Source organism: Apis dorsata, unplaced genomic scaffold (genome assembly GCF_000469605.1).
Source record: "Apis dorsata unplaced genomic scaffold, Apis dorsata 1.3 scaffold_631, whole genome shotgun sequence".
Classification (NCBI taxonomy): domain Eukaryota; kingdom Metazoa; phylum Arthropoda; class Insecta; order Hymenoptera; family Apidae; genus Apis; species Apis dorsata.
This window is the reverse complement of record NW_006263826.1, coordinates 82701-88885: the sequence shown is the minus strand read 5'-3', so window position 1 is coordinate 88885 and position 6185 is coordinate 82701.

Sequence of the window (6185 nt, the reverse complement as noted above, 5' to 3'; positions counted from 1 at the left end):
ATCGCCGCCGCCGTCGCCACCTCCACCGCCACCTCCACCACCACCATCGCTGCCAATGTTCGGCATACTGTCAATGGTGGTGGTAGCGATAGATATAATATCGCCGTGGTAGGGGGATGGAGATGAAACGATAGCCGAGGCAATGGTGACACTGGTAGTAATGATGATCCTCCTCTCTCTCTATCATTCTCTCCGTTTGTTTATCCATTTATCGGATAATTTTCTACGAGAAATCTTTCGAAAATTCTTCCTTGCTTTATATCTCATCGTATGTATCCAAGATTACATGAATATACTCGTATATGGGATGGAAAGAATTTTCCTTCTTGTTAAATCATAATAAATTGTTTTTTAAACAATTTTCGTATACGTTTATATAATAATCGGACGAAAGGAAGAAAATGGAAACGATTATATATATATATATATATACATATATACATATATAGATATTCGATCATCGAGACGCACGATCGATATTACGAGAAATTGAGGGAAAAAGTAGGGAGGGAGTCGAAAATTAGAAATCACGATTTTGACAGGAACGGTCACGTGGATCGCACGTGGGTTTCATTCATGAAAGTCGCCCGTAGGTCTCGGAGGTGGCGTCAGCTGTGGTAACGGTAGTGGTAAGTAGCGGTCGGTGGTGGTAGGTAGTGGAGGAAGGTAGTGGTAGGTAATGGCAAGCGATGGCAGATAGTGGTAGTGATTTCGGAATGGTGATGACCGAGTTGGTATACGTACGTGTGGTACGTAGTTTGCAGCAGTAACGTCGGTATAGGTGCGAATCTATCCACCTCCATGCTTCTTTCACGGATGTTGTTACATCCCTCGTAACGATACGGGGACCAACGCCACGATATCGAGAAACGCGTCGTTTATTTTCCGATCGTGAAATTTATATACATATATATATACATATATATATATGTATATACACATACGCTGTAACAAATATATCTTCTTTTTCTTTTTTCAATAATCGAAATTTCCTTCAATAGACTATCAAGATTATCATCCTTATCTCTGCTCCTCGAGCTATCCTCGCCGCTTTTGTTCGAGCATAATGAGCGTAACATCGTGCCACGACTATCTTCTTCCTTATGTATAATCGAAACCTGTCTCTATCGTTTCTCCTTTCTCTTTATACATCCTAATTGTAATATCCTTATTCACCTTTGACTAATCATTTTTCGTAGAAAAAAAAAAAAAAATATCGTGAAGAGTAGAGGACGCGATAAAAAAAATTGAGTACATAGCAATAATAATAATATAACGCAAAAGTTTTTAATCATACAACGTTTTCCGTTTCGGCCTATCGACTCGTTTCCTACGTACGTACGTATATACGTACGTAAATACATACCATGCATATTTTCTCGTTTCATTTTCTTGAAAAACGATTTGTTTTAGATCCCCCTGTCCCTCCCCCCTCCCCCCTTCTCCCTCTCGCCCGTCGCCACGCTCGAGCCGCCCAGGCCTCCGCTGCCCTGCCTCCGCCGCTCCTCCATCGGATGAATCGAGATATAGATGCGCATGCCGCGCGACGCGTATACTTTTCTGTATGTCCGGCAAAGCATCGTACATACGTTTAGATTTCCGAGTCGCGTCGAGCGCGCGCATAGCCCTCGGGAATCAATATCCGCGTGTTTCTCCGCTTCCTCCCCCTTCTTTCCCTTCTTCCACCAACACCTACTCGTCCTGCTCCGTGCCTCTTGCCTCTTGCCTCGCGCATCGCCCCTCGCGACTCGCGCCTCCGCGCTCCGCTACTCGACACCTTATCAACTCGCTCGCCCACTGCCCTCCCTCCCCCCCTCCCCCCCCTCCCGGTCCCTCGCCCTTCCCCCACCTCCTCCCTCGTTCTCTTCAATTTTCTCTCCCTCCCTTCCTCCTCCCGCCTCCCTTCCCTCCCCCCCTCGTTCGTCCTGGCCCTTCGCCTCTTTGTCCTCTCTTCCTCCAACGAGGCTATCTCCCTTCACCTGGCCGGATCCTCTTCCTCTTTCCATTTCGGCCGCACCTTCCTCTACTTCGATACTACTGCATCGCGCTAGTAGTACTCGCCATCCGTCTCTGATAAACGTGATTTAGAGAAAAGGGATGGTGAGTATATACGACTATTCAATCTTTCCCTTCCCTCTTATGGATCGGGCTTCGTTTGTCGCGCTATTCGGTATTCTACCTATCTACTGTGTTTCTACCTACCATCGTTCCGTCTATAAGTGTACCTTACCTGCATCTTTCATCCCTTCTTACTCTATAATATGAATTCCCCGTTTACTCGCCTGGTCTGCATAGTCTCCGTAATCTTCTTTCTTCCTCCTCCTCGTTCTATGACCATCTCTTTCTCGCGTCTTATTTCCGACACCCACTTGTCTCGTACAAACGAACAGTTTAGTTCGATCTTTTTCGATTGATTCCAGCAAGGAAATAGAAAGATAATCGTTTTAATATGATTGTTTTATTAAACATTAAAATCGAGTTGATTTTAAATCTATACATAAGTATAAGTATATATATAAGTTTTTTCATATGAGAATATCTTTTTTGGAAAAAAATTCAAAGTTAAAAAAACGAATTTCTTTTCATTCATTTTGAACACAATGGATAATGATTGGCTAAAAATGATTGGCGTGAAAATGTAGGGAGGGCGAGGGGAGAGGGGAAAGAGGATAAATAAATCAAGATTAAATTTCCAATATTTTCGCGTATATGAAATTCCTCACGATCCGAGATAGAAGCGATCGACCAAACTCGTCAATGTTAAACGATACACGCAAGAAACTCAACCGTACGTATGATCTGTCTAACCAATAACCTACATAACCTAGATCGATGTAAAATTAAGAGGATGAAAAAAAGGAAGCTTTTCGATAACCAACGAAATAAAAGTAAAATAACGTTATCGATGAAAAATTCAAGTCGAATCTTCTATTTTTAAAAGATCGATTTATATGAATGTAGTTCCGGGCTAGTTCCGGGCTGTATGTGTGAGAATAAAGAAAAGAAACATTAGAGAAAATAGAAAAGATAAAGAAACAAGTATATTATGCCGTATGAGAATCGATGGCACGATAGGTTGATACGGATTCCGCGCATGTCGAAACGCGTATGAAAATACGTACATATTTTGGAAAGTAATGCGAACAAGAGTCTCGTCATATTCTCCTTTTGATTGCGCGATAGAACAGGCCAGCATGTATACGTGCATGTATACTTACTTACTTACTTACTTGCATAAGCTTGTCGCGATACGAAGCACGCTTGGCACGCTTCATCGAAGCGCTCGTTGAAACGAACTGTACTGTTAAATCGAGCGTTGTCTAATCGCGTAAAAGAAATTTTGCATCGTTACCGAGCAGCATCGATACTCTACAAAGCCTTTTTTTTTTCGGTCGAGCGATCTGCGGCAAAAACATTAGTGCTACACCTCCCGCAAGCTTTTTAAAAATCTCTCCTCGGATTTGTTCTCTTGTCTTGTAAAAACAAACTATCAATCACAAAGATCACATGTTTACACACTTATTCTTAAAATTGAAACGTAAACGTATTATTTTACGAATATCGTATTCCCATGATAATAATCGTCGATATAATTCTACTTCACGTTTACAACTAACCTATAAAATAACGATCCAAACTTCTTTCGCTTTCGTTTCAAACTGTCGATCTTAAATTTCTATTTATTTATCTAAACGTGATTCCGAATTGCCAAAAGAGGTAATAATAGTAAACGAAAAAATGAAAGAAAACGAAAGGATCTCGAATATCGAAGATCGGTCAAAGGAGAAAGAACGAAGCAACGTGACGATCAAACGATTCAATGCAGAGGGAGGAAGGGAGTGGAAAGGACACGCGAAGAGAGATAGAGCATGAACGAGAGAAAGAAAAAGAGAAAGAAAGGAACCGGTCCTGCTCGCCAGCTGACGGTCTCGTGCCGCAACCCGAAACTCTTTTCGAAGATTCGGTTCCCGGTATTTGTATATCACGTATGGTAGCCGCGCAACTTGGCTGGTTTTGCGCTACCTGTGTCGTCGCTGCCCCTCGCGACACTTGTTACTCGATCTTTATCGATTCCGCTCGATCGATTCGACTATACGCTAACTTTCGATCGTATATGCTTTCACGTGAAATAATCGATCAATAATGGGATCTTCGACCCATTCCTTCCGAAAGCCGTTCCTCCTGCCTCGGACAATCGAAAATTATTCGTGTAACGTGGAAGAAATTTCCACGGACGAGAACGATGTCGTTCGCATTCGTTCTTCCTTCTCTTGCACGATTCTCCTCTTCGTCCGTTCGCTCGTCTTCGTCGCATTCCCGTTGGTATTGATCCGTTGAGTTTTCGAAAGTAAAATAGGTTATGCCGTTGAATTGCACGGAAACTACAACCCCGGACAGCAACGAACGAGACGAAGCGTGGTGGTACGGAATAAAAACGATCAGAATCGAAACGAAAAGAGCAATCTGTGAATGGATGGAAATATGCGTGTAGACGTCGCATAAACTGCACCTGTCTATCTGTCAATCTATCCATCCATCTACATACATGGATACATCGTATGTACCAACGTACAAGTTTAGACGAAGAAGAAGAAACCTTGGTTACAGCGTGAGTCCCGAGGAGAACGGGTGGGAGGCCAACTAACGGTGGCGGAGGAAGAGATGGGGAGTTTGCAAAGTTTCGAGATTCAAGAGCGGTGCTCTCAATACGACAAGTTTGTGCAAACAAGAACTTACTTTGAAGGATGGATAATGTCGCAGATAAATCAACGAAATTTAATAAATCGACGTTTCTAAGAATTTCATTTAATCTTTTTCGCGTTCTCTTCGTGTAATCTTACTTTTTCGCCATATCTTCTAATCATATATATCACTCGCTATACCGATCTACATTTACATACATCCTTCTTCGTTTTATCTACCTCCCCGTTCACTTATACATTCCTTATCGACATTACGTCTCTGTATAAATGTATTAACATCTATTAACGAAGAAAAAAATAATATATAACAATATTTATCGTCACTGCGATTACTCGACACGATGCTTTTGATCTTTTTAATACCAATTTCCGATAGATGCTCTTCGTTATTTAAATTTTCGAATCATCGCATTCCGCTATTGTACGTACACGCTTACTTACCGATTGGATCACCATCTTTAAAGCTTATTCAGCGATAAATAGCGATTCGAAAAGAAAAAGAAAAGTAATGACGAAAATGAGTAAGCAAAGGAGAGACGTTCGAGATACACTCGTCATCGAATTTCTTTTCTCTACACCTTCTCGCTTTCGTTCTTTCAATTCGTCCTCATCCTATTTTAGCACCCTTTTCGGGACTAGCTACCCGAGGGAATCAATAACCGACGAGGAAGCGACTGTAGATTCGGGAATTGGCGGAGAGAAGGGGAGATGCGAGGAACCAAAGAGTACCGAGGGGCGTCGCGTCGAGTAGAAGAGCTCCCCGATGTTCCGGGAGGGTGTCGGAGGGTGCAACAGGGACCGCGAACTTTAGGGTGGAGGTGGCACGCGAGAGAGTCGAAGCTTGGCTCCGCCTCCGGCACGCGACCAGCACGCGACCACTGCCATCGACCACGCCGCGCCTTTGGTCTAGGCCACCGCCACCGTCACCGCCGCCGCCACCACCACCATTGCCACTACCACCACCACCACCACCACCGCCACCACCGCCACCACCACCACCACCACCGCCACCACCGCCACCACCACCACCACCACCGCCACCACCGCCACCACCACCACCACCACCGCCACCACCGCCACCACCACCACCACCACCGCCACCACCGCCACCACCACCACCACCACCGCCACCACCGCCACCACCACCACCACCACCGCCACCACCGCCACCACCACCACCACCACCGCCACCACCGCCACCACCACCACCACCACCGCCACCACCGCCACCACCACCACCACCACCGCCACCACCGCCACCACCACCACCACCACCGCCACCACCGCCACCACCACCACCACCACCGCCACCACCGCCACCACCACCACCACCACCGCCACCACCGCCACCACCACCACCACCACCGCCACCACCGCCACCACCACCACCACCACCGCCACCACCGCCACCACCACCACCACCACCGCCACCACCGCCACCACCACCACCACCACCACTACCATCACCACCGCCGCCGCCGC